General features: G+C 44.0%; 1 long non-coding RNA gene across 1 annotated transcript; it reads right to left on the bottom strand.

Moving 5' to 3' along the window:
* Positions 1-12,299: 12,299 nt before the first annotated feature.
* On the bottom strand, positions 12,300-24,821 carry LOC143818142 (uncharacterized). Its single transcript, XR_013224339.1, has 3 exons — positions 24,184-24,821; positions 23,064-23,178; positions 12,300-12,538 (listed from the first exon to the last, which is right to left on the bottom strand). It is a non-coding gene; the product is annotated as an uncharacterized LOC143818142 (long non-coding RNA).
* Positions 24,822-25,084: the final 263 nt, after the last annotated feature.

Here is a 25,084-nt window from a genome sequence, read left to right as displayed (position 1 = left end):
GAGAAAGGTTTTTTTATTTTTATTGAAAGCGACAAGCCGCAATATGTTTCGATGGCAGGATAGAGACACAGGGGGCAGAATGGAGACACAGGGGGCAGGATAGAGACACAGGCGGCAGGATGGAGACAGATGGGGCAGGATCATGGGGCAGGATGGAGACAGATGCAGCAGGATGGAGACATGGGGCAGGATCATGGGGCACGATGGAGACAGATGGGGCAGGATTATGGGGCAGGATGGAGACATGGGACAGGATCAAGACATATGGTGCAGGATCATGGGCAGGATGGATACAATGGAGACAGATGGGGCAGGATCATGAGGCAGATGTGGCAGGATCACAAGACAGACGGGGCAGGATCACCGGACAGATGGGGAAGGATCACGGGACAGATGGGGCAGGATCACGGGACAGATGGGGAAGGATCACAGGACAGATGGGGCAGGATCACGGGACAGATGTGGCAGGATGGGACATCACATGGGGCAGAATAGATACCCAAGAGGGCAGGATGGGATAACATATGGGGCCAGGATGGGAGAACATATGGCTGGAGCCAGGAATGAGACACACGGGGGCCAAGATGGGGGATATTATTACCATAAGGGCTAATTAAGGGATATTATTACTGCAGTGATGTATGTATTTTATTTTTGAGGATACTGTTTTAAATGCGGGAGGCAGTACTGTAACTGTGCAGAGCGACACCATGTCGCCTTTTTTTCTTCATCTGGTATAGTGTAGAAGTTGAGAAAAAATTAAGTAATGTGTTCTGCAAGCAGTGCTCTAGCTGTATTATTTCCTGCAGAGATGAGCCCTGGCTGGAAGACGTGATGGCGGTCTGGGCTGTATAAAACTGAAAAGAAAAGATGAAGGTCTTCACTTAGCGACGTCACTGGTGACACTATACACTATACACTATATAAGGCTGTCATGTGTACAATGTCACCAGTGATCACTGTATTACCTGTACACTAATACTGTATACAGAGCTCCTGTTTATAATGTTACCTGGATCATTGTATTACTTGTACACTATACATTGTATACAGAGCTCCTGTGTATAATGTCACCGGTAATCACTGTATTACGTGTACACAGACCCTGCATACTAAGTACAGATCTCCTGTGTATAATGGCACTTATGATGATATTAGTATTGTGTTTATTTATTAATGATCAGTATTGTAGTATTCAGTCACTATGTGGTGGTAATATGTGGTCTGGTCATGGTGTGGTGGTATTTGTTACTTGTATGTGGTATTATTGCTCACTATGTGGTGGTAATATGGTGTTTGGTCATGATGCGGTGGTATTTGTCCCTTGTTTGTGATATTATTGGTCATTTTAAAAATTGAAAAATAAAAAAAAATATACCTAAATTGTATTTTGTTTTAACAAATGATTAATAGGATAGAGTAGAGTAGAGCTTGTCCAAAAGAGTCTACCTTGTCATGGTGGTGGCTTAAAAAACCTTTTGGTCAAAACAAAAGCTGCTGGCTATATGTGTGATGGGAAATGTTAATATGTGATTGGTGAGAAGTGGAGTTTTTCCAAAAGAGAGCAGTGAGGCTGTGGACAGTTCGAGGGGTGGAGCCTGGGCAGAGTCTCAGAGGCCCTGAAAATGTTGCCAGTATGGGTCCCGGAAATTCCTAGTGGTAGCCCTGGGTGAGTGACCAGCAGAAGCCAGCAGGTGGGGGGGGGGGCGGAGCAGCATGGTGGCAGGCAGTGCCACTGTATGTGACCAGAAGCAGCCAGCAAGTGAGGGGTGACCTGGAGCAGCATGGTGGCAGACAGTGCCAGGGTGGGTGTGTGACCTTTGTTTCTGTATAATATGAATATTTTTTGCTTTAAATACTGTATTTGTTATCTATGCCTATATTTATTAAATATTGCACTATAAAACATTGCAACAAAACTATAGTGTGCGAAATGAATAGGGAAAATGTGAATTTGGGCATAAAATATTGTGGCATGGGGGGGGGCCCATTTTAAAGTTTGCATCGGGGCCCATAACTTTGTAGTTACTCCACTAGTTATTAGGCTACTTCCCCATGGTCAGTAATTGGCAGGGCTTTGGATGTAGCACATGTTCCCTGTGTCCAAAGTGCTGCTGGCTTTTAAACGCAGGTCTTCATTGAACCGTGCGGAATCACCGCGCTCTATATGTTGGACGGGTGATATTTATCTTGTGGTGACTGAGCGTCTCCGCAAGATAAATAGACATGCATGCGCCAGTGCATGCATAATGGACATTGGAGTTGTTGAAATCCCATCCACTGAACTGTAACATCTGGCCGCTGCGGGTTGGACGATGCGGATGTACGCAGGGTCCAACCCGCAGCGTTTACTGACTGTGGGAACATACCCTCAGAAATCTGCGTGAAATGCAATATCTGTTTATTTAAAAAAAAAAAGTTTTAAAAAAATTTAGTTGGCTCCCGCGTAATTTTACTAACCAGCAGAAGAAAAGCCAATGGCTGAGGGCTGATGTTAATATTCTGGGAAGGAGCCAATGGCCATAAAGGTTCCTAGGCTATTAATATCAGCTCACAGCTGTTTGCTTAGCCTTTACTGGATAGTTTACAGGGGAACTCCAGAAAAAATGACACGGGGTCCCCCCATAAAATCGAACCAGCAAAGGCTAGGCAGACAGCTGCGGGCTGATATTAATAGCCTGGGAAGTGGCCATGAATATTGGCACCCCCCAGGCTAAAAACATCAGCTCTCAGCCACCCCAGAAAAGACGCATCTCTAAGATGCACCAATTCTGACACAGCCTCGCTCTTCCCACTTACCCTGTAGCTGTGGCAAGTGGGGCAATATTTGTGGGCTTGATGCCAAATTTGTATTGTCAGGTGACATCAAGCCCACAGCTTAGTAATGGAGAAGCATCTGTAAGACACCTATCCATTACTAATCCTGTAGTTACATGGTAAATAAAGACACAACCAGAATAAAGTCCTTTATTTGAAATAACCACAAAGACTCCTTTATTGAATCTTAATTTAACATACTTACTGAATGCCTAATCCCTGACGCCCTTGTAAAATAGTAAACAAACATATAATACTCCTTCTCCGCCGTAGTCCACAATAACGAGTGTCCTACGGCGATCTCACGTGTAGAACAGTCACAACGGGAGATGTGACCGCTCTGCTCAGCCTCCGGCGATATACTGACAGATGGTAATCCCTCCTGCAGTGTATCACTGCGCTGCCGTGAGAGTTCATCTGTCAGACCTCTGAACATTTTTTATTACCTTTTTGTGCATTACTGCCCTTTTCCAAGATGGCGTCTTTGGTCTCATGTGCACTGTCTTCCTGCTATAAAACTCCACCCCAGCCTTCAGTCTGTGCTAGAGTATTCTGCCTTGCATCCAGCTCCTGACCTCTGGTGACTCCCTGGCTATATACCTGCTCCTGTGAACCTGTGGGGTTATCCTGCTACTCTGAGTTCCTGCTGCATACACCAGTTCCAGTAATTCTCCTTCATCTGCTGCTCGTGTTTACTTCCATCTGCATTTGCTGGACATGTAAGCTGTTGCTGCTTTGCAAGAACCTGAGACTATTACCCAGACCTCCCTGGTTGAGCTAAGATATTGTTTGAACTGCCTTATAAGCATATCTATCTGTGTTTTGGACTAAGCAAGGACATATTCGTGTCAAGTATCCTCAAGAACAATTGTGCTTCATAGACTTTCTGCGTGATTGCATTTTCCTCTGAAGTTTCCTATAGACTGCTGAGCTGCATTTGATATTTGCACCAAGTGTTGTGGACTTGAGTTTCTCTCTGCACCTGTTTGAATCACCGTGTGATAATATAGACTTTACCACTTACAAAATTGGGTCCTGTAGTTGTCTTGTTCCACGCAGAGTCTCCTGAGTTATCCCCTATAATTATTACATCACCGGAGTTCATCAGCTGCGGTGCTCTCACTTACGGAACCGCTGTGTGATAAAGTTTTCACTCAGCGGTAGTGCCGTAAGTGACAGCATCGGAGCTGATCAGCTGATACACTGCGGGAGTGATTACCTCCTGTCAGTGTATTGCTGGAGGCCGGGTAGAGCAGTCACATCTGCTGATGTGACTGTTCTACATGTGAAATTGCCGTGGGACACTTGGATTACCTAGACTACGGCAGACAGGGGGTATATGTTGGTTTATTATCTTACATTATTTCTAGGTGATGAGGGTGTCGGGGATTTGGTGTGAGGCGAGTATAATGGGTTTTTATCTTTATGTGAATATGTATGTAATTTTACTTTTTTTTTAACTGTGAGCACAGGCGCCTTCAGATGATACTACACTGCCATCAGTGGCACCTGCTGTCACTGTTATCAGTGACAGCAGACATAGCAGGATGGGAGCAGTAGTCTCAGCGGCCCACACTTGCTTTTTTTACCACAGGTCACTGCTGCGGGTCACAGTCAGCTGACATCTGCCACCATGATCCCGCAGCGCTGTGACTGACAGTACTGGCGGTAGTGTTACCGCACACAGCTGCACACAAAGACATCCGCACACAGACACCTGCACACACAGACACACACAGACACCCGCACACAGCTGCACACACAGACACCCACACACACACACAAACACAGACACCCTCAGACAGACACACACCTTCTCCGCCCACACACATATTCTCCGCCCACACACTCTTCCTCTTTTTGACATCATTTCTTTTTCTGCAGCGTTTTTGCCAGCACATCAGCAGCAAATCCGCAAACCTTTTTACACCTGCTGTTTTGCTGCGGATTTGACTGACTGAGTGGAAGTTAAAGGGTGCAGAAACGCTGCAGATCCACAAAAAGAATTGGCATTAGAATAAGGACAGAAATTTTTACATGTAGTGTTTTTGCTGCGTTTTTGCACGTTTACATTGCTTTCAATGGTGAAAAACACATTCACCAGGAAATGTATTTTTTACCTTTTACTACCTTATCTGACCATGTGGTATGTGAGATATGATCAGACACATCCTGTTTTACTTATAGAGGGATTCTGAAAGTCAAAAAAAAATTTTCAGGGCCATATGGCGGCCCTTACTATTTATAGAGGGCCATCAGAGAGCCCTTACTGTTGTTGAAGGGCCAGTAGTCAGCCCTCACTATTGTTAGAGGGTCAGTAGGTGTCTTGTGGACCGAGATAGAGCTTTTTGGTAAAGCACATCATTCTACTGTTTACTATAAATTGAATGAGGCCTGTATGTAAAAGAACACTGTAGTTACAGTCAAATATAGTGGAGGCTAAAAGATATTTTGGGGTTGGTTTGTTGCCTCTGGCACTGAGTGCATTGACTGTGTGTAAGGTATCATGAAATGTGAAGATTCCCAAAGGATTTTGGGTTGCAATGTAGTGCCCAGTGTCAGAAAGCTGGGTTTGCATCCCAGGTCATGGGTCTTCCACTAGGACTATGACCCCAAACATACTTTAAGAAGCACCCAGAAATGGATGGAAAGAAAGCACTAGAGAGTTCAGAAGTGGTAATTGCAGCTCCAGTATTATTATTAGTATTATACAGTTATATGAAAAAGTTTGGGCACCCCTATTAATCTTAAGCTTAATGTTTTATAAAAATTGGTTTTTTTTGCAACAGCTATTTCAGTTTCATATATCTAATAACTGTTGGACACAGTAATGTTTCTGCCTTGAAATTAGGTTTATTGTACTAACAGAAAATGTGCAATCTGCATTCAAACAAAATTTGACAGGTGCATAAGTATGGGCACCTCACCAGAAAAGTGACATTAATATTTAGTAGATCCTCTTTTTGCAAAAATAACAGCCTCTAGTCGCTTCCGGTAGCTATTAATGAGTTCCTGGATCCTGGATGAAGGTATTTTTGACCATTCCTCTTTACAAAACAATTTCAGTTCAGTTAAGTTTGATGGTCGCCGAGCATGGACAGCCCTCTTCAAATGATCAAATGATCTCACAGATGTTCAATGATATTCAGGTCTGGGGACTGGGATGGCCATTCCACAACAGTGTAATTGTTCCTCTGCATGAATGCCTGAGTAGATTTGGAGCGGTGTTTTGGATCATTGTCTTGCTGAAAGACCCATCCCCTGCGTAACTTCAACTTTGTCACTGATTCATGAACATTATTGTCAAGAATCTGCTGATACTCGGAGGAATCCATGCATCCCTCAACTTTAACAAGATTCCCGGTGCCGGCATTGGCCACACAGCCCCAAAGCATGATGGAACCTCCACCAAATTTTACTGTGGGTAGCAAGTGTTTTTCTTGGAATACCGTGTTATTTTGCCGCCATGCATAATGCCTTTTTGTATGACCAAACAACTCAATCTTGGTTTCATCAGTCGACAGGACCTTCTTCCAAAAAGAAATTGGCTTCTCCAAATGTGGTTTTGCATACCTCAGCCGACTCTGTTTGTGGCGTGCCATTGAGTGAGGTCAAAGGAGGCAGTGAGTGATAGAAGTTTAGAGGCAGCTGGGGTGGAAGCATCAATGGGGATGTTGAAGTCACCCATGATGATAGAGGGGATGTCAGCAGAAAGGAAATGAAGTAGTTCTGAGGGTCGGTAGATGACAGCCAGCTGGAGGTTGGAGGGGGAGTAGCTACGGATGGAGTGCACTTCAAAGGATGGAAGAGTTGTGTAAGGTCTCCTACCACTACCTTTTACATACAGATACTACAGCAAAACTGTGAATGGACAAATTAAATCAGTTAATTTTGCCTACTTTGAAGAATTTCTGAGTGCAGATTACTGTAAAAAATATGAATCAGTCAATGAGTCTTTTTTAGGTTGCAACAGCGCAAGGTGTCACAGTTCCACCCCTCAGTGTGTTTGGGATACAGTTACTGACAGCTCGGCCATCCAATCTGGTACAGGGGCATGCTGAAGCTGTCAGTATTTTGATTGCCAGCTTGGCTATCCAGTCTGGTACAGGGGCTTGCTGAGCTGTCAGTGTGTTGATTGACAGCTCGACTATCCAATCTGAGACTGGGAGGCATCAGCTGTCTCCAAGTGTTCATTATCCCTGGTGATTGCCATGATACTTAACTGAGCTGTTACTCCCAGACCTCTGCCAGACATATATTCAGCTAGTGAGGTTTTGTACTTCCTGTGCCTTGAGTTCTACATGCATGATCTTTTGTTGCTTGACCTTGGACTTCGCTCTGACCATCTGTCTGTTTAACCCCTTCTGCTATGATCTATTATCCTCCTGGTATTTTGACCTCATAACATTACCTGACCACACTTTTGTCTCTTCCTTTAGTTTATGATGTACCCTCCTGGCTTCTGACCTGGGACTCCTTGACCATTCTGACTCATGGCTTGGCCGTGAGAAGTGACTGGCATTACATTACGTCTGGCCAATATGTTTTTCTTTTTCGCTGGTATGGATCCTGTTCACACGCTTTGTGACCAGGTGGCGAATTTGAAACAGATGACTCAAGACCTGGCTGAAGATTTCCAGAGTCTGGGGTCATCACAATATCAGTTGCAGGGTCAGATAAATAAATTGTTGTAGACCCCCCCCATAGCCCCCTACTGCCGGCAGTGTCTGTGATGTCATTACCCTGTGATATCCCTCCCTGATAAATTTTCAGGCAAAAAAGTCCAGTTTAGGGTGTTCGGGGAGATCAGTAGGTTATTTTTTTACTTTGCACCCCCGGTTGTCAGGGGAAGAGTTACAGCGGGTGGGAATAATCATGTCACTACTGCAAGGGGATCCTCAGACCTGGACATTTTCTTTGTCCCAACAAGCCCCAGAACAGTTTTCTGTTGACAACTTTTTTTACAGTTTAAGCTTGATATATGACAGAATCTAGGTTGCTGAGGCTTGATCATGAACCTGGCACAAGGAGGTCACACAGCTGAGGACTACTGTACTGAGTTCCTACAGTGGTCCACAGAATTTCTATGGAATGATGCTTCTCTCAGGTGCCAGTTCCAAAAAGGCCTTTCCGAAATCCTCAAGGATGCTCTGGTCCTCTTTGACTCCACTTGTTCTCTGATGGAGGCCATGACTCAGGACATACGAATGAACCGGGAGAATCCATGAAAGAAATGGTGAACAGCAAGCTGCTCGTTATACAGTACTTCCCTGAAGCAAGTCCATTTACTTGAGGTTAGAGTTGCCAGTCTTCGTATTGCAGAGAGAAGACGAAGACAAGATTTCGCACTCTGTCTATACTGTGGTCTTTCTGGACATTTTTATGAAAATTGCCCAACTCGTCCTCAAGTTATCATCGGGAGAAGGACTGAGTCTGGGTGACAGCTGAGGAGGTCACCCAGACTCCCAAGTAGCTTTTCTTCCTCTGATAAAGTACTGATAAACGCAATGTTGTCCTTCGAGAACTAGGTGTTATCAACATTGGCCTTAATTGACAGTAGTCTGCTGCTAACTTTATTGATTCGGGACTGGTTCTAAAGTTAGGGTTAGGGACAGTTAGTTTAGAAAGACCCAGACATACATTCAGCTACTGAGATTTGTGCTTCCGTTGTCTTGAGTTCTGTATACTTGATCTTTTGTTGCTTGACCTTGGACTTCGTTCTGACCATCCGTCTGTTTAACCACCTCTGCTCTGATCCATTATTCTCCTGGTATGCTGACCTCAAAGTGTTACCTGACCATGCCTTTGTCTCTTCCCTCTGTTTATGATGTACACTACTGGCTTCTGATCTTGGACTCCATGACCATTCTGACTCATGGCTTGGCCATGAGAAGTGACTAGCGTCACACAAGGCTTATAATTTATAAGGCTGTATTCCCTGACTAAGTGCCTGTAATACGCTATACCTAATATAGCAACAACTCACCCTAGACAAATTGCATATAAGAGTGGTATTATTGCAAAATATAGAAGGGATTTGAATTGGCGCATAAAATATTTTTTCTTGTACATGCAGCAACAAACTCTAGAGGAATGGATGGAATTGTGCCTGTTTTGATGAATATCTGAGTACAGTTCACCGTAAAAAACGTGAATCTGTCATTGAGAGGATGTAAAAAAGCAATCAAGTTATGGACTGTGAAAGAGATTTTGTGACTAGACTGAACATTCATTTCCAGCAGATGATACCTAGCACCTCTCTCTACACTAAACGCAGCTATCAGCAGTATTATTAGGGAATAGGTGTTTTTAGGTTGCAGCTTGCAGCAGCAAGTGACTGTAATACGCTATCCCTACTGCGATAGCTCACCCTAAAAGAATTGCAGATAAGAGTGGTATTATTGCAAAATATAGAAGGGATTTGAAATGGCCCTGAAAAGATTTTTTCTTGTACATGGCAGCAACATTCCCTGGAGGAACGCAAACAACCCTGCATGCTTTGATGAATTTCTGAGTACAGATCACCGTAAAAAATGTGACTCTGTCATTGAGTGCATGTAAAAAAGCAATCAAGTTATGGACTGTGAAAGAGATTATGTGTAGTGTTGAGCATTCCGATACTGCAAGTATCGGGTATCGGCCGATATTTGCGGTATCGGAATTCTGATACCGAGATCCGATACTTTTGTGGTATCGGGAATCGGAATCGGAAGTTCCCAGCGTATGGTTCCCAGGGTCTGAAGGAGGGGAAACTCTCCTTCAGGCCCTGGGATCCATATCCATGTAAAAAATAAAGAATTAAAATAAAAAATAGGGATATACTCACCCTCTGACGCGCCCTGGTAGTAACCGCCAGCCTGCTTTGCTGAAAATGAGCGCATTCAGCACCTTCCATGGCGTCACGGCTTCTGATTGGTCGCGTGCCGCTCATGTGACCGCCACGTGACCGCCACGCGACCAATCACAAGCCGTGACGTCATTCTCAGGTCCTAAATTCCTAATTCTAGGAATTTTAGGTCCTGAGAATGACGTCACGGCTTGTGATTGGTCGCGTGGCGGTCACATGAGCGGCACGCGACCAATCAGAAGCCGTGACGTCATGGAAGGCCCTAAACGCGCTCATTTTAAGCAAAGAAGGCTGCCGGTTAACAGCGGTGAGGTGCAGGGGCCTCTCCTTCAGACCCTGGGAACCATCAGGATACCTTCCGATACTTGGTGTCCCATTGACTTGTATTGGTATCGGGTATCGGTATCGGCGATATCCGATACTTTTCGGGTATCGGCCGATACTATCCGATACCGATACTTTCAAGTATCGGACGGTATCGCTCAACACTAGTGCTGGCCAAAGAAGAGATGGAAGCTGCAGCTGTGAAGACACAAAAGCTCCACACACAAAAAGCGAGGTTGTGGTGGAAGGGGGAATAGGCTTGGTGTTTCATGTGTAGGTGTCAATGTTGGTTAGGTGTCAATGTAAATGAAAGCTCAATTGAACAAAAACTGTCTGATCCTATCCAAAGACCACTGACAACATCTGTTACTGGCCGGCCTATTCCAATCCCTTTCTTTGGCAGCCCCACAGCAGTACGTCTTGTAGATGAGGCTCAGAAAGAGCATGTGGCTTGGAGTTTTTCAAAAAAATTTAACCCCAAAATACTGTAAAGACCAAGGGTAGCAGACAGACAAAAAAGTGGAATGTATGCCTGAAAAGCAAGTATTTGTACAGCACAGATAGACCAGGCATCAGACGGAGATAACAGACTGTTTCAATATGTGGCCTAGAGTTTTTACAAAATTTTTAACCCCAAAATATGGAAGTGGACATGACTGCTGTTTTTGTGTCACCTAGCACAACACATCTTTCTGAATCCACCATAACATCTCCACCTGCACCTCACTCACAGTCCAGCAGTTTGTCCTTTAATCCGTACTCCACCCTCCCTCAACACAGCAGCCAGCCCTCGATTCCGCAGTTGTGGTTACATAAAAGAATGTTTCCTCCTACACATGCCAAAGCTCAGAGCTTGAAATTCCACCATCTCCAATCTGTTGGCCACGGAAATGCTGTATTTTTCGCTTGGTGGATACAAACGGTTTCAGAAAGTTCATGGCCATCGTAGTCCCCCAGTACCAGCTGTCAAGTCACCATTACGTCTCAAAAAAGCTGTGCCTGTGCTATACCAGCATATCACAGACAACATCTTCCGTTCCCTGAAAAAAATCTATTTCTGCCAGGGTGCATTACATCACTGAAACCTGGATGAGCGAACATGGGCAGGGGCATTACATCTCACTGACTGGGCACTGGGTGAATTTGGTGGCTGTGGGGGCAGGCGGTCAAGGGGCTGCTCCACAAGTCTTTGAATCCCCAAAGCTTACGGGACAAACCTCTGTATCTAACACTTCCTCCATTGCTCTGACTTTGGATCCTTTTGCATTTTGGACTTCAAAAATGGAAGAGAGGCCTGAGCTTGCCTGTTACGCCTTGGAGGTTTTGTCATGCCTGGCAGCCAACGTTTTCTCAGAATATGTCTTCAGCGCTGCCAGATAACCTCATCCGGCTGTCTCTGAAAGTGTGAACCACCTAACTTTCATCAAAATGAACAAGTTATGGATCTCCAATGACGTTTGTACCCCAGTCGCACACTGGGAAAACTAGACAATGCTGTTGTTTTTATTGTCATGTATTGCTCTCACGTTATTGCGGTCTGTGCCATCTATTTTGTGTCTTCTGTGCCTGCTGTTGCTACTGCTTCTGATGTTACAAACAATTTTTTGAAATGTGAAGATTCCAAGTTGGGTCTCCATGTGGGGGGTTGCCTGTAGTAGAAGGTGTGTCAGAGGCCTATTATACTGTCTCTACTCTGTGAAAATTGATGTTACTTTAGTGGTGTGTGATAATAATTTTTTGAAATTTTGAGACTACAAGTTGGATCTTCATCTTGTGGGTTGCCTGCGCAAGTAGAACCAGAACGGCAGGCCTGCACTTTCTTTTAGTCAACCACAAGTGTTACTATCCTTACATTGTTCTAACATTAATGCTCTACCAAGCTAATATTTGTGCCACTTTAGTCTGGCTGGGAAAAAATGAGCTATTGCTTCAGGTATCAGGGCTCCAAGCAAAGAAGGCTTACACCGCTCCCTTAGACACCACGTTTTAATTTAAATTTCAATTCAAAGCTGTAAATGCTATTCCAGACCCTGATACCTCATGCATAGCACATGGCTGACTGCTTCTGTGCCATTATTAGAGGTTCTACTGTGCATCAATTGTTCATTCAACTACCTGTGTTACTATTCTTACATTTTTCCACCAATAGTAGTATATGAAGCTGATGTTTGTGCCCCCTGAGTTTGGCTAGGAAGATAAAAAAAATTCAGCTGTTGCATGAGGTATCTGGGTATAGGATGCTAGCAGGTGCATAGGATGCACTGACACGCAAGAGGCAGAACAAGGGTTAACAGAATCTTTATGTATAAGAACAGTAATGGTACAAGCAGGGGGTAAGTAATGTGATTGGATAATAGTGGAAAAGTCAAATGCAATAGAATGTAACAGGTTAACTTATCTGTCTCTGCACTGGAGGAAGGCGGCTGGAAGATCCCAAGGCGGTGCCTCACACGACGCGAGATGTCTCCAATCCGGTCCCGCAGATGAGTGATGCACTTTCTCCTTGCGACAACCAAACCTTCCTTGTTCTTCGGCACGCGATCTCCTGATCTGTGAATGCGGTGAGGCAGAGGTGATGGTCAGTGGCACAGAAGAGGAAGCAGAGAGTTCAGTGAGCAAGGCCACAGTAGGAGCACACAGTCCGGCGGACGCAGCCAAAGGCACAGGCCAGTCTTCAGCAGGCACCACAAGGATGGGACTAAGCGGTGACTCCGTGGTGATGAGCGGAGCAAAGGTCTGTACTTTATCCTAGTCACTACCCGGTGAGGAAGTCTCTCTGGGCTGAGGGTAGGAAGTGTCGGCAGTCTGGCTAGCTGGTGGTATAGGCACAGCTAGCGGGCATGGGTTCGTGAAGAGGGAGTTAACCATCATACTACTCACAAGCTCGGTCCCCGCCAAGTGTCCTGTCTTCCTGCTCAAACTGCTATTTAAGTCCGACCCTCCCCCATCAGTCAGGTGCCCTGTACTGCTCTGGTCAGTAATCTCTTCCCCCTGCCACACTGATGACAGCCCCGACAGTTCCGGCCCAGATATGCAGGAGAGACCATCAACTTGGTTCTCCTCCCTACATAGGCTCCCAGCAAAGAAGGCTTACACCGCTCCCTTTAGACACCATGTCTTAGTTGAAACTTCAATTCCTCTCTGTAAATGCTGGCCCAGACCCTGATACGTCATGCATGGTGTTTTGCTGACTGCTGCTGTGCCATTCTAATATTTCTACTGTGGGGGAATTGATCAGTCAACTACCTGCGTTACTATCCTTACTTTTTTAACATTAGTGGTCTACCAAGCTGATCTATGTACCACCTGGGTGTGGCTGAACAAAAAAGAAGTTTGAGCTGTTGAATGAGGTATCAGGGTTCCCAGCACAGCCATCCTACAGTGGTTCTTCACCCACCTCGTCGTAATTTAAACTTAAATTCAAAGATCTAAATGCTGACCTAGATACCACATGCTTGGAATATTGCTGACTGCTGATGTGTCATAATAAAATGTTCTACTGTGAGTCAATTGATCAGTCACCTACCTGTGTCACTATCCTTACATTATTCTTTTAATCATAGTCTATGAAACTAATGTTTGTGCCATCTGAGTGTGGCTGGGAAATTAAAAAAGAATTGAGCTGTTCCATGAGGCATCAGGGCTCCCAGCAAAGACTTACTGTTGTGAACTCTGTTTTTGGGCTCCCTCTTGTGGTCACAAGTGGTACTGTGTGAGTGCTGTCTTTGGGCTCCCTCTGGTGGCTCTTTGTGTCTTTCTGCAGGTCTGAGGCGGATCAGCTGTCTTGTTATCTGTTAGCTGGTTTCCTATTTAGCTCACCTGGACTTTCAGTGTTTGCCTGCTGTCGATGTATTCAGTGCTATCTTGATCCTCCTGAATTCCTTCGCTATCAGTCTCTCCATGAGAAGCTAAGTTTTCTGTTTGGTTATTTTTTGCTCATTAGTGTTCTATATTTTCTTGGTTATTTACTTGTCCTTGTCCAGCTTGCTAATGTGTGATTTCCTTGCTTGCTGGTAGCTCTAGGGGGCTGAGTTTCTCCCCTCACACCGTTAGTTGGTGTGGGGGTTCTTGTATTCTCAGCGTGGATATTTTGTATAGGGTTTTTTACTGACCGCACAGTTCCCTGCCTGTCTTCTGCTATCTAGTATTAGTGGGCCTCATTTGCTGAATCTGTTTTCATTTCTACGTTTTGTATTTTCCCCTTACCTCACCGTTAATATTTGTTGGGGGCTTACTATATCTTTGGGGTCATTTCTCTGAGGCAAGTGAGGTCTTACTTTCTCTATAGGGGTAGCAAGTTTCTCAGGCTGCGTCGAGACGTCCAGGAATTTAGGCACGTTCACCGGCTACCTTCAGTGTGTTTGGTTAGGATCAGGTTTTGCGGTCAGTCCAGTTACCACCTCCCTAGAGCTTGTTCTATGTTCAGTAACTTAGCTCGTTCATTCTGTGATCCTCAGCCACTAAGGATCATAACAGTACAGCAGGCCATAAAGTGTTTAATGCATCGCAGAAGTGGGATAAGAGAAGCCCTGAGTACAATTTTTTTTTTCCTCTCCCTTTGCTGCAGTCTGTCCAGCTTCTCTCATCCCCTTAATCTCTGGGTGGCTTTGAGTTCAGCTGCAGACATGGATATTCAGAGTCTGACTTCTAGTGTGGATCATCTTGCTGCAAGGGTGCAAAGCATTCAGGATTTTGTTGTTCACAGTCCTATGTCTGAGCCAAAAGTACCTATTCCTGAGTTGTTTTCTGGAGATAGATCTAGGTTTCTGAATTTTAAGAATAATTGTAAATTATTTCTTTCTTTGAGACCTCGTTCCTCTGGTGATTCCGCTCAGCAAGTTAGAATTGTTATCTCCCTGTTACGTGGCGACCCTCAAGATTGGGCTTCTCCCTGGCGCCAGGAGATCCTGCATTGCTGAATGTGGATGCGTTTTTTCTGGCGCTTGGTTTGCTTTATGAGGAACCTAATCTTGAGAACCAGGCAGAAAAGGCCTTGCTGGCTCTCTCTCAGGGCCAGGATGAAGCTGAGGTGTATTGTCAAAAATTTCGGAAATGGTCGGTGCTTACTCAATGGAATGAGTGTGCCCTGGCTGCAAATTTCAGAGAAGGTCTTTCTGAAGCCATTAAGAATGTTATGGTGGGGTTCCCCACGCCTGCAAGTCTGAATGACTCAATGGCTTTGGCCATTCAGATTGATCGGCGTTTGCGGGAGCGCAAATCTGCGCACCATCTGGCGTTGTTTTATGAGCAGAGACCTGAGTCTATGCAATGTGACCGAATTCTGACCAGAATTGAGCGGCAAAATCATAGACGTCAAAATGGGTTGTGCTTTTACTGTGGTGATTCAACTCATGTTATCTCAGCATGCTCTAAGCGCGTAAAAAAAATCGCTAAATCTGTCACCGTTGGTACTATACAGCCTAAATTCATTTTGTCTGTTACTTTAATTTGTTCTTTGTCATCCTACTCGGTTATGGTTTTTGTGGATTCAGGTGCTGCCCTGAACCTGATGGATTTGTCGTTTGCCAGGCGCTGTGGTTTTGTTCTGGAGCCTTTAGAATTCCCTATTCCACTGAGGGGAATTGATGCTACACCATTGGCTGAGAATAAGCCTCAGTATTGGACTCAAGTGACCATGTGCATGACTCCTGTACATCAGGAGGTGATTCGCTTTCTTGTGCTGCATAATTTGCATGATGTTGTCGTTTTGGGTCTACCATGGCTGCAGGCCCATAATCCAGTTCTGGATTGGAAAGCTATGTCTGTTTCAAGTTGGGGTTGCCAGGGGATTCATGGCGATGCTCCTTTGGTGTCAATTGCTTCTTCCACTCCTTCTGAGGTTCCTGAGTTTTTGTCGGACTACCAGGATGTATTTGATGAGCCCAGATCCGGTGCCCTGCCTCCTCACAGGGATTGTGATTGTGCTATAAATTTGATTCCTGGTAGTAAGTTCCCTAAGGGACGACTTTTTAATTTGTCTGTACAAGAACATGCCGCGATGCGGAGTTATATAAAGGAGTCTTTAGAGAAGGGACATATTCGCCCGTCCTCCTCCCCTCTTGGTGCAGGATTCTTTTTTGTGGCCAAAAAGGATGGTTCTCTGAGACCTTGTATAGATTATCGTCTTCTAAATAAAATCACGGTCAAATTTCAGTATCCTTTGCCATTATTATCTGATCTGTTTGCTCGGATTAAGGGGTCCAGTTGGTTCACCAAGATAGATCTTCGTGGTGCGCATAACCTTGTGCGTATTAAGCAGGGGGATGAAAGGAAAACAGCATTTAATACGCCCGAAGGCCATTTTGAGTACTTGGTGATGCCTTTTGGACTCTCTAATGCTCCTTCTGTGTTCCAGTCCTTCATGCATGACATCTACCGAGAATATCTGGATAAATTTATGATTGTGTATCTGGATGACATTTTGGTCTTTTCTGAGGACTGGGAGTCCCATGTGAGGCAGGTCAGGATGGTGTTTCAGGTCCTTCGTGCTAATGCCTTATTTGTGAAGGGCTCAAAATGTTTCTTCGGAGTACAGAAGGTTTCCTTTTTGGGTTTTATTTTTTCTCCTTCCACTATTGAGATGGACCCAGTCAAGTTCCAGGCTATTCATGACTGGACTCAGCCTACATCTGTTAAGAGTCTTCAGAAGTTCTTGGGTTTTGCTAATTTTTACCGTCGCTTCATTGCTAATTTTTCTGGCGTGGTTAAACCCTTGACGGATTTGACCAAGAAGGGTTCTGATGTGACTAATTGGTCTCCTGCGGCCGTGGAAGCCTTTCGGGAGCTGAAGCGCCGGTTTTCTTCGGCTCCAGTTTTGTGTCAGCCTGATGTCTCTCTTCCTTTTCAGGTCGAGGGTGATGCTTCTGAGATTGGAGCAGGGGTTGTTTTGTCGCAGAGAAGCTCTGATTGCTCTGTGATGAAACCTTGTGCTTTCTTTTCAAGAAAGTTTTCGCCTGCCGAGCGGAATTATGATGTTGGTAATCGGGAGTTGTTGGCTATGAAGTGGGCATTTGAGGAGTGGCGACATTGGCTCGAGGGAGCTAAGCATCGTGTGGTGGTCTTGACTGATCACAAAAATCTGATTTATCTCGAGTCTGCCAAGCGGCTGAATCCTAGACAGGCTCGTTGGTCGTTGTTTTTCTCCCGTTTCGATTTCGTGGTCTCGTACCTGCCTGGTTCGAAGAACGTGAAGGCTGATGCTCTTTCTAGGAGTTTTGTGCCTGACTCTCCGGGAGTTTCAGAGCCGGCTGGTATCCTCAGAGAGGGAGTGATTTTGTCTGCCATTTCCCCAGATTTGCGACGAGTGCTGCAGAAATTTCAGGCGGATAGACCTGACCGTTGCCCACCAGAGAGACTGTTTGTCCCAGATAGATGGACCAGCAGAGTTATTTCCGATGTTCATTCTTCGGTGTTGGCAGGCCATCCTGGGATTTTTGGTACCAGAGATTTGCTGGCTAGGTCCTTCTGGTGGCCTTCCTTGTCGCGGGATGTGCGTTCCTTTGTGCAGTCCTGTGGGATTTGTGCTCGGGCTAAGCCTTGCTGTTCTCGTGCCAGCGGTTTGCTTTTGCCTTTGCCTGTCCCGAAGAGGTCTTGGACGCACATTTCCATGGATTTTATTTCGGATCTTCCAGTCTCTCAGAGAATGTCTGTCATCTGGGTGGTGTGTGATCATTTTTCCAAAATGGTCCATTTGGTGCCCTTGCCTAAGTTGCCTTCCTCCTCCGATTTGGTTCCTCTATTTTTTCAGAATGTGGTTCGCTTGCACGGCATCCCTGAAAATATTGTGTCTGACAGAGGATCCCAGTTTGTGTCCAGATTTTGGCGGATCTTTTGTGCTAAGATGGGCATTGATTTGTCTTTTTCGTCGGCCTTCCATCCTCAGACGAATGGCCAAACCGAGTGAACTAATCAGACCTTGGAAACTTATTTAAGATGTTTTGTTTCTGCTGATCAGGATGATTGGGTAACTATTTTGCCATTGGCCGAGTTTGCCCTTAATAATCAGGCTAGTTCTGCTACTTTGGTTTCGCCTTTTTTCTGCAATTCTGGTTTTCATCCTCATTTTTCCTCGGGTCAGGTTGAGCCTTCTGACTGTCCTGGGGTGGATTCTGTGGTGGATAAGTTGCAGCAGATTTGGAACCATGTGGTGGACAATTTGAAGTTGTCACAGAAGGCTCAGCGCTTTGCCTACTGCCGTCGCGGTGTGGGTCCCCGACTTCGTGTTGGGGATTTGGTATGGCTGTCTTCTCGGTATGTTCCTATGAAGGTCTCCTCTCCTAAGTTCAAGCCTCGCTTCATCGGTCCTCATAAGATTTTGGAAATCCTTAACCCGGTGTCATTTTGTTTGGACCTCCCAGCGTCGTTTGCCTTTCATAACGTGTTCCATAGGTCTTTGTTGCGGAGGTATGTGGTGCCTGTGGTTCCTTCTGTTGAGCCCCTTGCCCCGCTGCTGGTTGAGGGCGAATTGGAGTACGTGGTGGAGAAGATCTTGGATTCTCGTATTTCTAGTCGGAGGCTTCAGTATTTGGTTAAGTGGAAGGGCTATGGTCAGGAGGATAATTCCTGGGTTGTCGCCTCTGATGTTCATGCGGCCGATTTGGTTCATGCCTTCCATGTTGCTCATCCTGTTCGCCCTGGGGGTTTTGATGAGGGTTCGGTGACCCCTCCTCAAGGGGGGGGGTACTGTTGTGAACTCTGTTTTTGGGCTCCCTCTTGTGGTCACAAGTGGTACTGTGTGAGTGCTGTCTTTGGGCTCCCTCTGGTGGCTCTTTGTGTCTTTCTGCAGGTCTGAGGCGGATCAGCTGTCTCGTTATCTGTTAGCTGGTTTCCTATTTAGCTCACCTGGACTTTCAGTGTTTGCCTGCTGTCGATGTATTCAGTGCTATCTTGGTCCTCCTGAATTCCTTCGCCATCAGTCTCTCCATGAGAAGCTAAGTTTTCTGTTTGGTTATTTTTTGCTCATTAGTGTTCTATATTTTCTTGGTTATTTACTTGTCCTTGTCCAGCTTGCTAATATGTGATTTCCTTGCTTGCTGGTAGCTCTAGGGGGCTGAATTTCTCCCCTCACACCGTTAGTTGGTGTGGGGGTTCTTGTATTCTTAGCGTGGATATTTTGTATAGGGTTTTTTACTGACCGCACAGTTCCCTGCCTGTCTTCTGCTATCTAGTATTAGTGGGCCTCATTTGCTGAATCTGTTTTCATTTCTACGTTTTGTATTTTCCCCTTACCTCACCGTTAATATTTGTTGGGGGCTTACTATATCTTTGGGGTCATTTCTCTGAGGCAAGTGAGGTCTTACTTTCTCTATAGGGGTAGCAAGTTTCTCAGGCTGCATCGAGACGTCCAGGAATTTAGGCACGTTCACCGGCTACCTTCAATGTGTTTGGATAGGATCAGGTTTTGCGGTCAGTCCAGTTACCACCTCCCTAGAGCTCGTTCTATGTTCAGTAACTTAGCTAGTTCATTCTGTGATCCTCAGCCACTAAGGATCATAACAACTTACACTGTTCCATTAGAAAGCATGTCTTAATTGTAACTTCAATTCAATGCTGCAAATGCTGGCCCAGACAATGATACCTCATACATGGCCTATGGCTGACTGCTGCTGTGCCATTATAAAGGTTCTACTGTGAGTGAATTGATCAATCAACTACCTGTGTTACTTTCCTTCAGTGGCAGACACTGACAGCTTGGGTCCCATATGCAAGAAATGTGTCTGGGCCCCCCTCCTTTTATAGTGACAAAGCTATCGCTATAAATATATATATGTAGCCACACACACATACATACAGTGCCTTGCGAAAATGTTCGGCTCCCTGGAACTTTTCAACCTTTTCCCACATATCAAGCTTCAAACATAAAGATACCAAATGTAAATTTTTGGTGAAGAATCAACAACATGTGGAACACAATTGTGAAGTTGAACGAAATTTATTGGTTATTTTAAATTTTTGTGGAAATTCAAAAACTGATAAGTGTGATGTGCAATATTATTCGGCCCCTTTACTTTCAGTGCAGCAATCTCACTCCAGAAGTTCATTGTGGATCTGTGAATGATCCAATGTTGTCCTAAATGCCTAGTGATGATAAATATAATCCACCTGTGTATAATCAAGTATCCCTATCAATGCACCTGCTCTGTGATAGTCTCAGGGTTCCGTTTGAAGCACAGAGAGCATCATCAAGACCAAGGAACACAACAGGCAGGTCCATGATACTGTTGTGAAGAAGTTTAAAGCTGGATTTGGATACAAAATTATTTCCAAAACTTTAAACATCCCAAGGAGCACTGTGCAAGCGATCATATTGAAATGGAAGAAGTATCATACCACTGCAAATCTACCAAGACCCGGCTGTCCCTCAAAACTTTCATCTCAAACAAGGAGAAGACTGATCAGAGATGCAGCCAGGAGGCCCATGATCACTCTGGATGAACTGCAGAGATCTACAGCTGAGGTGGGACAGTCTGTCCATAGGACAACAATCAGTCATACACTGCACAAATCTAACCAAACATGTGGAAGAAGGTGCTCTGGTCAGATGAAATCAAAATCGAACTATTTGGCAACAGTGCCAAAGGATATGTTTGGTGTAAAGGCAACACAGCTCATCACCCTGAACACACCATCCCCACTGTCAAACATGGTGGTGGCAGCATCATGATTTGTGCCTGCTTTTCTTCAGCAGGGACAGGGAAGATGGTTAAAAAATGGGAAGATGGATGGAGCCATATACAGGACCATTCTTGAAGAAAACCTGTTGGAGTCTGCAAAAGACCTGAAACTGGGACAGAGATTTGTCTTCCAACAAGACAATGATCCCGAACATAAAGCAAAATCTACAGTGGAATGGTTCACAAATAAACATATCCAGGTGTTAGAATGGCCAAGTCAAAGTCTAGACCTCAATCCAATCGAAAATCTGTGGAAAGAGCTGAAAACTGCTGTTCACAAACGATCTCCATCAAACCTCACTGAGCTCGAGCTGTTTGCCAAGGAAGAATGGGCAAGAATTTCAGTCTCTCGATTTACAAAACTGATAGAGACATACCCCAAGCGACTTGCAGCTGTAATTGCAGCAAAAGGTGGCACAACAAAGTATTAAGTTAAAGGGGCCGAATAATATTGCACGCCCCACAGTTTTTTAATTTCCACAAAAGTTTAAAATAACCAATAAATTTAATTCAACTTCACAATTGTGTTCCACTTGTTGTTGATTCTTCACCAAAAATTTGGTATCTTAATGTTTGAAGCATGATATGTGGGAAAAGGTTGAAAAGTTCCAGGGAGCCGAATACTTTCGCAAGGCACTGTATATATACAGCTCTGGCAAAAATTAAGAGACCACTGCAAAATATTCAGTTTGTCTGATTTTTCCTATTATTATGGGTATATTAAATGTAAAATGTAAATTGTTCCTTTATTCTATAAACTACTGACAGCATGTCTCTGAAGTTCCTAAGCAATAGATTTTGTATTTATTTTCTGAAAATGAGAAATGGTCAAAATGACAAAAAAATGCATTTCTTGCAGACTTCAAATAATGCAAAAAAAAAAAACAAGTTCATAATCATTTAGAAACAATAGTAATGTTTTAACTCAGGAAGAGTTCAGAAATCAATATGTTGTGGAATAACCATGATTTTTAATCACAGCTTTCATGCGTCTTGGCATGCTTTCCACCAGCCTTTCACACTGCTTTTGGGTGACTTTATGCCACTCCTGGTACAAAAATGTAAGCAGTTCTTCTCTGTTTGATAGCTTGTGACTATCCGTCTTCCTCTTGATTACATTCCAGAGGTTTTCAATGGGGTTCAGGTCTGGAGATTGGGATGGCCATAACCGGGATTTGATGTGGTGGTCCTTCATCAACACCTTGATTGACCTAGCTGTGTGGCATGGCACATTGTTCTGATGGAAAAAACAGTCCTCAGAGTTGGGGAACATTGCCTGAGCAGAAGGAATCAACTGTTTTTCCAGGATAACCTTGTATGCGGCTTGATTCATACGTCCTTCACAAACATTAACCTGCCCAATTCCATCCTTGCTGAAGCATCCCCAGATCATCACCGATCCTCCACCAAATTTCACAGTGGGTGCAAGACACTGTGGCTTGTACACCTCTCCAGGTCTCCGTCTAACATTAGATGACCAGGTGTTGGGCAAAGCTGGAAGTTAGACTCATCAGAGAAGGTTACCTTACTCCAGTCCTCTATAGTCCAATCCTTATGGTCTTTGGCAAACTTCATCCTGGCTCTCCTTTGCTTCTCATTGATGAAAGGCTTTATTCTAGCTTTACATGACTTGAGCCCTGCCTCTAGGAGCCTGTTACGAACTGTTCTTCCCGTGCACTTCACCTCAGCTGCCATTTGCCATTCCTTTTGTAGGTCACTTGATGTCATCCTGCTGTTGCTGAGTGACATTCGAATAAGATGACGGTCATCCTGGTCAGTGGAGAGTTGTTTTCGTCCTCTGCCAGTCTGTAGCTTTGTTGCCCCAATGTCTGCTGCTTGACCTTGTTGTAATGGACTGCCGTCTTAAAAATTTTAAGGATGGAGGCAACATGATGCTCACTGTGTCCCTCTGCTAGTAAAGCCAGAATTGAGCCCTTCTTTTCCTCACTCAAGACTTTTCTTTTCAACTCCTTTGGCATGGTTAAAAGTTATTTTTTCATTCCTATTACTTTTGGGATACTACTAGCATTTGTTTTGCCTTCCAGTTGTCCTATTGCAAGAGGATTGTGAACACTACAGCAGTGTTTTTTATACTTTCCTTCGTTAAATAAGATTTGGTTCAGTTGATCACCTAATCAGAAGCACATTAATTAGAATGAGGTGTACTCTGGTTGGAATTCAACTGACACTGGAATGGAATGGCTATCAGACATGTAGAGAAGCTGATTTTTATAAAACTGTGCAGTGGTCTCTTAAATTTTTGCCAGAGCTGTATATATTACAGTCTCCTTTATTATGTATATTTTGCTGTCCATTATTACACAGTGCCCTCTCTTGTCATATACAGCTCCGTCCCTTACATATCGGATTATATAGTGTGCTCTTTTTTTTTACATATCAACCTGTCTTGTTAGATATATGATGCAATGACAGCTCATGGAACATGGGAAAGCTTCTTTTCTAATGGAGGAGTTGATGCACTGGTCACCGGCGGCTCTATCAGCAGTCATTTTATATCTAAGAAGAGAGGATTATGTAATAAAAGAGGTTGCTGTGAATAACAAAAATAACAAGAATACACTATGTAAGGGACAGCACTGTACATAGCAGCAGAAGAAACTATATAAGGGAAGACACCATATATAACTAGAGAGAATAGTATGTAATAAGGGAAGGTGCAATACATAATAAAAGAGGAAACTATGTAACTAAGGATGGTGCTATGCATAGTAAGTGAGTACACTATATAGTGACTGTGCTATACATAATTTGTACACTATATACTAAGGGACTGTGCTATACATAATAAATCAGTACACTATATAATAAGGGACTGTGCTATACATGAGTACACTATATACTAAGGGACTGCTATACATAATAAGTGAGTACACTATATACTAAGGGACTGTGCTATACATACATACATAAGTCAGATCACTATATAAGGGACTGTGCTATACATAATAAGTGAGTACACTATATACTAAGGGACTAATATACATAATAAGTAAGTACACTATTTAATAAGGGACTGTCCTATACATAATAAGTGAGTACACTATATACTAAGGGACTGTGCTATACATAATAAGTCAGCACACTATATACTAAGGGACTGTGCTATACATAATAAGTGATTACACTATATACTAAGGAACTGTGCTATAAATAATAAGTGAGTACACTATATACTAAGGGACTGTGCTATACATAAGGCTACATTCTTGTATCTGTGTGCCGTGTCAGTGTGCTGCGCATTTTTACAGATGCATTGAGCATGTCCTATTCTGATCCTCAAAATTGCATCAGACGAGGACATTCTCTGACCCTTACAGATTATATTATCAGAAGGGATCTATAAAACTTTAAGACTCTGTGTGCTGTCTGATAAAAAAATCTGCAAGCACTCTGACATATCACACAAATGTGAGAATGTAGAATGAGGGATTTTACAGATAACATTATCACTCCACATCACATAGTGCAGATACAGAATTATATTCACATCCAGGAACTTACCGCTGATGTCTCGTCTCATTACAGCCGTTTTCTGCTGCTTCTTCTCCATCTGGACATACCTTCATGTTGATATCTCCCAGCCACAACTAATCTTGCCATGATGATCATCGCAGACCTGAAAATAACAAGGTCACATATATTGTATATACACATGGGTCTCCCCCTGAATATATGTATCCCATCATTAAAATATAAAGTGATAAGTAGCACTGTGCCCCCATTAACTATAATCTCTGACTCCCAATAATATAAACTATTCAGGTTGTGACTGTCCCCAATTAACTGTAAGGCTATGTGCACGCGGAAAATATGCAAGGTTTTACAGTATAGGCAAAGTGAATGAGATCCCTGAAGTCTCATGCACACACTGCTTATTTTTCCTTGCAGATTTGCAGCAGATTCAAATCTGCATAATGTAAATTCTTGAAGTGTATTTTACCCATACTAATGAGTAGAGGAAAATAAACAACCAAAGCATGGCAAAAACGTTGCAAAAGAAAAACGTATTTTACGCAGCGTTCTTTCTGCCAACACATTAGGACATGCAGCAGAATTTTCTCCTGCAAATCCTGAATGTGTGCACATAGCCTTAGTCCCTGTCCTGTGTCCCTCCCCATAAGTCATTGATAGTATAATAATGAATTTGGGGGTGAGAAAAGACATCAGGTACTGAGCATCCTCCGCCACCTCCCAATTCATTACAAGTCCCTGACATTGTCTTTTCTCACCTTTCAGCTCATTCTAAAGGGTCCTATGCAGCTTACCCCCTCCTCTACTCTCCTTTTTAAGTTCCTGATAACATCACAATGAATTGTGAGATAGAGGAGGACACTATCAGGTGCTTAGCACTCTTCTCCAACACCCAATTCATTTTACATCCATATCTAACTTCCTCCTCACC

The sequence above is a fragment of the Ranitomeya variabilis genome, chromosome 3 (assembly GCF_051348905.1).
Source record: "Ranitomeya variabilis isolate aRanVar5 chromosome 3, aRanVar5.hap1, whole genome shotgun sequence".
In the NCBI taxonomy this organism is placed as follows: domain Eukaryota; kingdom Metazoa; phylum Chordata; class Amphibia; order Anura; family Dendrobatidae; genus Ranitomeya; species Ranitomeya variabilis.
The sequence above is the reverse complement of the archived record's forward strand: the minus strand, read 5'-3'. Positions and strand labels throughout refer to the sequence as shown.